The following is a 12,285-nucleotide window of genomic DNA, read 5'->3' as shown; positions in this document are numbered from 1 at the left end:
ATTCAGATTATTTTAAATATCTAAAATGTCTAAGCTATGTAATCTACAAGTGCCAATGTATTTTTTTAAATTTCTTTATTAAGTTATTACATACGTGTCCTCATCCTCCCACTAGCCCTCCCATCCCCCCCCCCCTTCACTCATGCTCTCATCCCCCTGTTGTCTGTGTCCATTGGTTAGGCTTATATGCATGCATACAAGTCCTTTGGTTGATCTCTCCCCTTTACCCCCACCCTCCTCTACCTTCCCTCTGAGGTTTGAGGGTCTGATCGATGCTTCTCTGTCTCTGGATCTGTTTTTGTTCATCAGTTTATGTTGTTCATTGTATTCCACCAATGAGTGAGAGCATGTGATATTTATCTTTCTCTGACTGGCTTATTTCACTTAGCATAATGCTCTCCAGTTCCATCCATGCTGTTGCAAATGGTAAGAACTCCTTTTTTACCGCAGCGTAGTATGCCAATGTATTTAAATACCTAAACTGCTGTTGGAGTCTGTGCTGTAAATGTTGATCTCTTCCAAATCCACTGAGTTGGTCCTCACCCAGGTGCTCTTTCACACACTAATTTTAGGAGTTTCCTCACCGATGTTGTCTGCTCTCTCTGCTCTCTTTTACCTGGCCTTGTTTTACCTTGTTTTGTTTTTAATTTGGCATCTTAAGATAAATGTCACTCCACCTATATTCTTAGATAGCTCTGACAGGTTCCCAGATAGTGTCACACCTACTTCTACTGATTTATCTTTCTTCTTCCTCTTACTAGGGTCCCCATCCTCTGTGCTCCCTCAAATGTCTTTCTCTAAATTCTTTGTTTAAAAATCACCGTTTAAATTGCTGCCTACCCTAAGGTCAAATTGTGTGGGTTTTCATTATCATTTAGCTAAACATATTTTCTAATTTTTGTTATGATTTCTTTTTTGTGACCTGACTTATTTTAAATTGTATTATTTAGTTTCTTATTTATTGTTGGTTTTAATTTAATTTAGTATGGTCAGAGTACATTCTCCTGATTTCAGTTTCATCAAATTTATTAAACTAGTTTTATGGCCCAGCATATGGTCTATGTTGTAAATGTTTCATGTACACTCTAAAGAATGTGTAGTATGCAGTTGTTGAGTGGAGGATTTTATAAATATCAGTATTGTCAAATTAGTTGATGATATTTAACTTTTCTATATACTTACTGATTTTGTCTTCAACTAACAACTATATCTGTGAATTTGTCTATTTCTGTTTACAGTTCTTTTATTGTTTCATGTATTTTTAAATATGTTTTTATTGATTTGAGAGAAAGAAGAAGGAAGAGGAAGAGAGAGAGAGAAACATCCATGTGAGAGAGAAACATCGGTAGGTTGCCTCCCGCATGCACCCCAACCTGGGACCAAACCCACAACCTGGGTGTGTGCCCTGACCAGGAATCAGGCAGGCACCTTTCAGGGCATGGGACAATGCTGCAACCAGTTGAGCCACGCTGGCCAGGCATGTTTCATGTGTTTTGACGCTCTGTTATTAGGTAAATGTACCTTTACATTAGTGTGTGTGCGTGTGTGTGTGTGTGTTTGTTGAGTTGATCCTTATCATTATAAAATGTCTATATGAATAATAATTTTCTTTATTCTGAAGTCTACATTGTCTAATATTAACATAGCCATTTTATTTGTATTTTTAATAATTAGTTTTTGCACTACATATCTTTTTTGTCCTTTCAGCCTATCAGTGTTTTTATATTTTAAGTGGACTTCTACTAGGCAGCCTACTTTTTATTTAATCTAATTGGACAGTCTCTGTCATATAATGTTTTAAACCTTTTACAATGAACATAATTATAGATATAGTAGGATTGAAGATTACTATTCTGCCAATTGTTTTCTTTTGCTACACTTGTTTATCCTTCATCTCTCTATTCTTGCATTCTTTTGGATTGAGTATATTTTACTTTGCATTTTATTATCTTTATCACCTCATTAACTATACATTTTTACTTATTTTTATAGCTTTATTCAGTTTTGATTTATATACAAAACTATACATATTTAATGTATACAATTTTATGAGTTTTTACATACACATACATCCATGATTCCATCACCAAAATCAAGGTAATGAACATATCCATCACCTCCAAAAGTTTCCTTGTGTCCCTTGCATTCTTTCTCTCTCACTTTCTCTCTTTCTTTCTCTCTCTCTGTCTCTCTCTCTCTCTCTTTCTCTCTCTCTCTCTCTCTCTCTCTCTTCTGCTCTCTCTCTCTCTCTCTCTCTCTCTCTCTCTCTCTCTCTCTGTCTCTTTCCCCCTCTCTTTCTGTGTAGTAGGAATACTTAACATGAGCTCTATTCTCTTAACAGACTTCTAAGTGCACAATACCACATTGTTAACCATAAGCCCTATGTTGTATAGAAGCTCTCTAGTACTTACTCATCTAGCACAACTGAAACTCTGTACCAGTTAAGCAAAAACTCCTCATTTCCCACTCCCCCCAATTCCCTGGCAACCAGCACTTTATCTCTGCTTTTATAAGTTTGACTATTTTAGATTCTTCATATAAGTGGAGGATCATGCACTATTTGTCCTTCTGTGACTAACTTATTTCACTTATCATAATGTCTTCCAGGTCCATGCATATTTTCACAAATAGTAGGATTTCCTTCTTTTTTAAGGCTGAATCATATTTTGTTGTATGTATATACCACATTTTCTTTATTCCTCTTTCTGTTGATGGCCATTTGAGTTGTCTCCATATCTTCACTATTGTGAATAGTGATGCAATGAATATGGAAGTGTGGATATTTCAAGTACCTGTTTTCAATTCTTTTGGATATTCACTCAGAAATGGGATTGCTGGATCATATGGTAGTTCTATTTTTAATTTGTTGAGGAACCTTCATATTGTTTTCCATAGCTGCTGTACCATTTTATATTCCTATCAACAGTGCACAAGGGATCAAATTTCCTCACAAACTATATATAGGAGGAATGTTCCCCAACATGATAAAGGTCATATCTTACAAGCCCACAGCTAATATCATGCTCAATGGTGAAAAATGAAAAACATTTCCTCTAAATCAGGAACTAGACAAGGATGCCCACTCTTACCACTTCTATTCCACATGGTACTGAAAGTTCTAGCCAGAGCAATTAGGCAGGAAAAAGAAATAAAAGACATCTAAGTCCAAAAGGTAGAAGTAAAATTATCTCTGCTTGCAGTTCACATGATCTTGTACATAGCAAGCTCTAAAGACACCAAAGAATGTTTCCATTTTTCTCATCCTGTCCTTTGTGCTATTGCTGTCATGCACCATATTTTACGTGTTATAAACCCACAATACATTGTTACTATTTTTTTTTGTTTAAGCAGTCTAATGTTGTTTAAATAAATTTAAAAATAAGAAATATTCTTTTGTATTTACTCACACATTTATCATTTATGATGTGCCTCATTTCCTTGTGTAGAGCCAGATATCCACCTGTTATTATTTTTCTTTTGCCTATAGGGCTTCCTTTAGTATTTCTCATAGTACAGGGTGGAGCTGAAAAAAATTTGAATGATCTCAAATTTTGTGTGGAAAAAAATCTTTATTTTACTTTTATTTTTAAGACTATTTTCCTCTGGATATAGAAGTCTAAGTTGTCCTGTTTTTTTTTTACCAATACTTTAAAGATGTTTGTGTAATGTTTTTGTCTTATAAATTTCTGATAACAATTCTACTGACATATTTACTTTTGTTCTGATGTGGGGGTTTTTTTGTGTGTGTGTGTGGGGTTTTTTTTTTGTGTGTGTGTGTGGCTGCATCTAAGATTTTTCTTTTTATCATCACCTTACAGCAATTTGAAATAATGTGCCTTTGAATGGTTTTCTTTTTCTTTATTCTATTTGGGATTTTTTGTGTGCTTCTTAAATACATAGTTTATAGTTTTCCTTTAAACAGTTGATAATATTTACTATAGATCCTCTAAAGTTCTTATCTGCTCATTTCATTATCTCTTATTCTGAGTACATTTCTGCAGATTGAATTTTCTCCTGGTTATGGGTCTTGTTTTCCAGCATCTTTATTTTTGAGTGGACACTGGACATTGTAAATGTTACATTACTGAGTGTCTGGATTTCTCTGTTCTTTTTAAAATTGTTTTTCGTTTGTTTTTCATGCAGTTGAGTTACTTGTGGATCATCTTGGGTTCTTTCAAAGCTTGTTTTCAAGATTTTAAGGATAAGTATGACGTATCTCTTATTCTAAAGCTAATTTAGCCCCATTAAAGATATAACCCTTCTGGACACTCTACTGAGTGTCCCATGTTTTTAATGGTGTCTCTCTACTCTGGCTATTTAAGTTGACCCAGTGTTCCCACTTCTAGAAATATATCCTATGAAACTTAAAACACCAATCAAAAAGAATATATGCACCCTTATGTTCATAGAAGCACAATTTACAATAGCTAAAATCTGGAAACAGCCCATCAGTAGATGAGTGGATAAAAAAGCTGTGGTACATTTACACCATGGAATACTATGCAGCAGTAAAAAAGAAGGATCTCTTACCCTTTGAGACAGCATGGAGGGACCTGTAGAGTATCATGCTAAGCCAAGTAAGCAATACAAAGAAAAAGGAGTATCACATGATTTCACTCATATGTGGAATCTAAAGGACAAAATAAATTGATTAACAAAATAGATTGAGAGACATAGAAGCATGGAACAGACTGACAAATCTCAGAGGGAAGGCAGAAGTGGGAGGGTGGGGAGAGATTAACCGGGGAATTTATATGCATATATACATAGCTCATGGACACAGACAAAAGTGTGGTGAAGGTGTGGGAGGGGTGGATGCAGGGTGGAGGGAGTCAATGGGAAAAAAAGGGGGAACTCTATAATACTTTCAACAATAAAAATAAAAATATATACATATACATATATATAATAAGATATATGAACATATCCCAGCCCTCATGAACTCTGAATATTTTAGCTCCAGTTTCCTCATAGTTCTTTGCCTGGTCTTGTAGAATCTATCTATCTATCTATCTATCTATCTATCTATCTATCTATCTATCTATCTATCCCCACCCTACAATTTAGAAAAACAAACAAACAAAAGGACTCCTCATGAAGATTTCTGGAGCTCTTTCTCTGCATAGATGATTCCTGTTTGATATTCTGTCTTCCAAATTATAGCTGTCTTGGCCTTACTGAGTTCTAATCTTTGTCTCCTCAATTCGGCAAGACCACGATACATTGGGATGCCCCTTTCTATACTATAGTTTAGAAATTGTTTCCAGGAGAAATGCAGGGGCAATCACGGAGATAACTTTGCTTCCTTTCTTTTAGGGAAAAGAGCCCTGCATTGCTAGTTATCAATTGTCTGAAACAGCTGCTCCGTATTTTGTCTGGTTATTTCAGTTGTGAGACCAAATCATGGACAGAATTGGAAGTTTTGATACTGTAATTTTAAAAGTGACCTTTAAATCATAGTATAGCATACATACAGAAAAGTGCACAAATCATACATGTTCAGCCTAACAAAATTTTTGCAAAGCAAACACATCTGTCAAAACCAGCATTTCAGAACATAATCAGCACCCCTCTCCCCCAGAGGCCTCTTTTGTCCCCTTCAACTTACTACGTCCTCCCAAGGGACGTTAGCCACTATTCTGTTATTACTACCCTACAGTAGTTTTGCTTTCTTTTGAACTTTATAGAAATGGAATCATACAATATGTGCTTTTGGGGGACTGCCTTCTTAAATTCAATATCATATTTATAAGATTCACCCATTTTGTTATATGGAGCTCTCTAGTTCATTTGTTTTCATTGCAGTAGAGTATTATAATGTAAATTAATTTATACATTCTACTTCTAATGGTTTAATTTGAGGAAATTATGTTTATTACATTATTACTTATACATGTCTTTTGGTAACTATATATATCTTTTTCTATTGGGTATATTCCTAGAATAGAACTGTTGTGTCATAAGGTATGGGTGTGTTCAGCTATAGCAGAACCTGCCAAACAATTTTCCAAAGTAGTTTTATCAATTTACTAGAGGCCCGATGCACGAAAATTCGTGCAAGAGTAGGCCTTCCTTTCCCCAGCTGCGGCACCAGCTTCCCTCTGGCACCCGGGACCCAGGCTTCCCTTCTCCGGCCGCCAGCAGGTGCCCAGGACCCAGGCTGGCTTCCCCCGGGCCACCTGCAGGCACCTGGGACCCGGCTGGCTTCCCTCCAGTCCTGGCTTCCTCAGGAAGGATGTCTGGAATGACATCTGGAAGATGTCTGGTCTAATTAGCATATTACCTTTTTATTATTATAGATAGTTCAGCAATATATGAGAGTTTCAATTGTTTCACATCCTCAATAACATTGGTGTGTGTGTGTGTGTGTGTGTGTGTGTGTGTGTGTGTGTGTTCATTTTAGCCATTCTGATGGATGTGTTGTGGCATTGCATTGTGGATTTAATTTGTATTTTCATGATGGTTTATGAATTGGAGAACTTTTTCATGTGTTTGCCTATATGAGATGATTCAAATCTTCCATCCTCTTTTGTTCTGACTTTTTGTTATTGATTTGTAAGAATCATTTACATGTTCAAGATAGGAATCATTTGTTGGTATACATATTACAAGTATCTTCTCCCACCCTATACCTTTCCTTTTCACTTTCACAACTGTTGTTTTGGTGAAATTAAAAAAAAAATAATATAATTTAATTTATCCCCCCCCCCCATATAGCTCTTTCTGTGACCTGTTTAATACATCTTTGTCTACCTCAGATTTCTGAAGATTGTCTTCTACAGTGTTTTTCTTTAAAGTGTTATTGTTTTATTTTTGATGTGTAAATGTACAATCCATCTGAACTTGATTTTTGTATATAGTGTAATGTAAGAGTCAAGATTCATTTTTCTTCTATATAGATATTCAATTGTCCCAGTACTATTTATTGAAAAGACCTTCCTTTCCTTCCTGTTCTTCAGTGTCACATTAGTTACAAATCATGTGATCCTATATGCATAGATTTACTTGTGGGTTCTTAAATTCTATTTCATTGGTCTGTTAGTTTATCCTTATGCCAATATCACATTGTTTTAATTACTATAGCTTTACCATACATTTTGATATATAATAGTATAAGTTCTCTAACTTTGTTCCTTATTATGATTGCCATGGCTCTTCTTGGCTTTTGCAGTTCCATGTATATCTTGCATTTCCATGACAAAAATTAACTTGTCAAATTTTCATAAACATATTGTAATTTTTTCTATTATACTGTCACTAGAGGCCTGGTGCATGAAATTTATGCACTCAGGGAGGGGGGGGGTCCCTCAGCCCAGCCTGTGCCCTCTTGCAGTCCAGAAGCCCTCGGGGCATGTCAACTGATAGTCTTCAGTCGGATATCCTTAGTGCTGCCACGGAGCAGTGGAGGCTCCCACCACTGGTGCTGCGCTCAACAGCTGTGAGCCTGGCTTCTGGCTGAGCAGTGCTTCCCCTGTGGGAGCGCACTGACCACCAGGGGGCAGCGCCTACATTGAGTATCTGCTCCCTGGTGGTCCGTGCATGTCATAGTGACCGGTTGTTCCACTGTTCTGTTGATTTGCATATTAGCCCTTTATTATATAGGATTTTATTTTAGCATCTCTAAGACCTAGCATGTGCCTTGCATGTAGAAAGTGTTCAATATATATTCTCTAAATGAACAACTGAAATAATATTCTCTTTAATGGAGAAATAATTGCTACTAATATTGCCTCATTTGAGGGCAAAGTTCATTGGACCACAATTTCTAGCTTGTATGTTAGGAGAAGAGGTTGTTAAACAACCTTAAAGGAGGCCCAATTTTAAGACTGCATCAGACCTAAAAATCCTGAAGTTGTTTTATGGAATAAAGCAAGCAGATTCACTTTCCCATATGTGATTGATTATAAACCATGAATCAATAATTATCAATGTAATTTGTTTCCCTAGTACATAGATAGTATGTGAACAATATTTATTGAACAAAAAATGATGAGTGGAGTAACTTTGGTGAATTTTAGAATTTCTTTCTGATTAAGTGCCATAACATTTCCCATAGTATCAGTGGAATTACTAGTGCTCCTCCTTTTCTATTTTTGTAGCTCTTATCTACTGTAATTATCTGTAAAACCCAAACTGTACCTTCACTATATAAAACACATTTGTCTTTCCTATCTATGGCACTTCTTCCAGGTACACTTACAGATGGTGTGATAGAAAGTCTATGCTTGGGAATGACCCAGTTTTTTGAAGACACATGGTACCTTCTCAACATGTGGAGACTCTCAAATAATATTTACATGCGTTTGTTTAGAGAATCTGTTAGGGTAGCTGTCCTGATTATAAAGACTATTTAAGTTTCCATGATTTTAAAATGATGTAAATATAAATATAGTTAAGATTACTTGAATCCATATTTTTAAAAATTACATCACATTCCTGCCACCTATGTGTGAACATAACATTTCAAAAGAAGTTTAATAATTCTACATTTTCTATGCAAATAAAAGTATATTTGATATCAAGAGTTATTTTACCTGAAATTTTCCTGAATTTGTCTCTGTAATAGGATATATATATATATATATATATATACATATATATATATATATATATAACATATATGTACACACACATTAAAGCACATTTTGTCCTGCCATAAATATAACTAGAAAAACAGTTTATAAAATTAGCACAGTATCTGGGAAAAAAACGTTAACTGGTTTACTTCCCCAATACAGCAGAACTTTAAAACTTGCTTCTTCAGCTATATTTTGAGTGTTTGTGTTTATTTGACTGATTTTCAGAGTTGAAATGAGCAATCAGAAAAGAAAACTCTGGAGAACTGACAAAACAAAATATCTTCAGGACATCTATACAGAATAAGAGCTTTTTATGGTAGTGTAATTTCACTTACAGAGAATGAACTTCATTGGCAAGATCTTTACTTTCATTCATCACAAGTATTTGTCTTTTTGTCTTTAAGTATGTGAAACAATAATATGGTCTGTGGTCTTTAGTAAGGAAACATGTTGATTGCAAATCAAGTGAGGGTATATCTCTGATTCAATCAAAATTCCTACTATTTGTTCTTTGGCCTCCTGAATAATTACCAAAAATGTGGCCTTGGAATATTTCAAGTCTCTCTATATATGGAAGGAATAGCAAGAAGAAATTTTAAAATGTCAGGAGATAGAAAAATGGCTTTGGACATAAGAAGTACCATTATGATATTCTGACCCTGGAGTAATATTATTTCAGTGTTAGTTTGCTATAACTCTTAACAGGTGTTCATGAAAGGTTAAAATGCACTTAAAATTAATTCAGTGCTTCTGAAGATGGTTTAAGAGTTTTTACCCAAAATGATGACTCCATACACAAATCATGTTTAAACATGTATAAAGAAACCTAATGAAAATATAACCTAATAGCAATTCCCTAATTTCTAACATGAAAATAGCTGTTTAAATCTTATTGTGAAGCAGTTTAAAATCAAGTATTACATCTAATGTCAAAGTGGATTTGGTAAAGAATTTTGGTTTAAAAGGATTTAGAGAGGACTTCAGCATCTGAGCTTATAAGAATGATAAATTTATCTTATTTATCTTTTCGAGATAAATATTTTCAAGAGCAATGGGAAGAACATGAACTCTACACTGGACTCTTCCTCTTGTTGCTCTGTTTCCTAGTGTTTTAGTTTCTGTCTAGCAGTTCTGACGGAGCACATAAAGCCTATTTTCACAGAGGAGGGCTGTTAGAGAGAGAAAAAGAAAAATTTATGTGTCTTACACTTAAAAGGATCTTTTGGGCTTTTCCTTTTATAGCTTCTCTCTTTTCACTCCTATTTGGGTCTGGTGGGGTTTCTTTTGTGTGTGAGTGTGAATGTTTTTCATTAGTTATTTTTTAAGGTAATAAACATGTATGACAAAGTTATAGCTTCTTCATTTTATTTCTGTTTTTACAGTTGTGTTGGTTTCTGATCATTTACAATGAGAAAGTATGAAATTTATTTATATGAAATCTAAGGTGATTTCTAAAAATGGCTCTAGATTTGCACAATTATTGTGGACAGCATTTCCCTGCCCTTGGAGAAATCCTTTAAAGCCCTCTGTGTTGGGCTTCTCATCCTGCAATTCTGCAAACAATTCTGATTCAAGTCCAGCCAGTTCCCTAGGTCCAGATCGGGAGTCTGTAATAAATTTTGTTTTTCAGGAAGGATTTAAATCAATTTGAGGATGATAGCCTTTCAATACGTTATTTAGGAAACTGGAATTGTTTGAGAAGTACTTGCTTATCATGTTGAGTTTTGGCATTTTGGAGGAAAACCATGGCATCCCACAATCGTCCCTTGATCTCCGTAAAGACATGTGATTTTGGGTGGGTGACCCATGGGTCTGACTCAGTGTAGCAAGGCTATTTGTGGACATCTGGAGCTCAAACTACGTCTAACATCTGCGATACTGATGTTAAGACTTTTTGCAATTTTTTTTTAGCTCAATCTTTATAGTAAATCTTATGCAATAAGAAAGCTGGCCCGAGCTAAGGAACTTATGGGACTTTCCATTTTATATTTCTTTATAGAGAGTGTACTTCTGCATCACAATCATGTGTGGAGCTTTTGTCTCTTTCCCGAGGTCTATTGCCTTGAACACTGTAGATATTCATGCAGAAAAAGCGATGCTAAATGACACACCTCAGCCTCTGAAAACACTTGTAGTCATGAAATGGCAGAAGATTATAGGATTCTCATGCCAGTTTCTGTTTTTAGATGAGAATGTTTAACTTGCCCTTAGGTTATAACTGATTGAAAAATAAAATTTGCATTTCCTGAAACTTCAAGTTTATCTGTAAATATTTTTAATTTTTTTCTATTAATGCTACAATGTAAATGTAAGGTACCTCTTAGCATTTTATATAGTTAGCATTGTGTATTTTAGATACTTAATTTTTTCCTTATAAACACTAATTCACTAATGTTTGATTAGGAACTAATTAAATCATAAATGCCATCAATTTGTCTCTATATTTTCTGTCTTATTTATGCAGCTTTGAATCCAAGAATTGAAGCATCATTCAGAGCTTTGTTGATTCTTTTGTTTATTTGCCTGTTCAACATTTTCAACTGCATCCTGTGCACCATGCATTGGATAGATGTTAGACATCTATCACAGTACATGGATTCTGGGTTTTGAGGTGCTTACAGTTTGGAGGGAAAAGGAATCTATGTGTAAAAAAAATCATCATAAGAAACAAGGTATAAACAAGGAACTGTAGGAAGGGGGTTTCACTTTGTTTGGAGGCGCCCGATGGCATTCATCGGGCGAACAAGGCACACAGGGCATTCCCACCCCTGGTGTCAACAGGGCCAGGGTAAAACAAAGCCTGCAGTTACTTTTGTAGGGTCAGAAAGCAGGAGGTTAACCCAGGAGAGAGAGTTGAAGATTGGAGTCCTGTACAAAGAGATGGGGTTTGGATGAGTCATTGTCCTATGGGTAGTGGGCAACCACTGAGGTAATGGTTCAGCAATATCAGATATGCATGAAGAGTGAAGAGAAATTTGAAGCAGAAGGAGCCAAAGTAGAGGATATTGTTAAAGACCAGTCAAGAAATAATGAAGGCCTGATAATCACAGTAGAAATGGAGAGAAGGGAAGATACATGAGAGAAATCAGAATTAGAAATCCCGGATTTAGAGACATGCTTAGACATGAGGGCTAAGGACATCTAGGACCAAGTCCAGGTGTCTGACTTGCACTGTTGCATGCAGAATGTCTGGGGAGAGCCAAAGGAGGAACAGATCGATTGGGGGAGGGGGTACGCTCTGGGAAGAGAGATGAAATTTTTCTGGTCTGGTCCGATCAAGGTTGTACCCAAGGGACATCCAGGGGGAGCTGTCCAGGAGGCAATTTAAAAGCTGGGTCTGGGCCTTAGAGAGATCAAATCTAGACATACAGATCCGGAAGCCAACAGTACAGATGCAGTTGTTATATGCTAATTACCTTAATGATTGCTATGATTCTGTCAAGGTCTGTACCCATTTTTTCAAAATGAATTGAACTTCAAATTTATGTTAATTAAACAAAATCAACAAGCTATGCCATTATGACATACAATTAGATAGCATCTTTTTATGGTCTTAAGTAGACCCCACCAGCGTCCACAGTTGTTAACTACTGTAGTGGATTTAAATGAAGCCTCAATCAAAATTATGTTGAAAACATTGCATTTTGCTTGTTTTGTGCTAGAACAGTATGAGTAGCTTTGAACTATGTATACACAAGAAAGAATA

This window comes from Eptesicus fuscus, chromosome 5 (assembly GCF_027574615.1).
Source record: "Eptesicus fuscus isolate TK198812 chromosome 5, DD_ASM_mEF_20220401, whole genome shotgun sequence".
Lineage (NCBI taxonomy): Eukaryota > Metazoa > Chordata > Mammalia > Chiroptera > Vespertilionidae > Eptesicus > Eptesicus fuscus.
The sequence above is the reverse complement of the archived record's forward strand: the minus strand, read 5'-3'. Positions refer to the sequence as shown.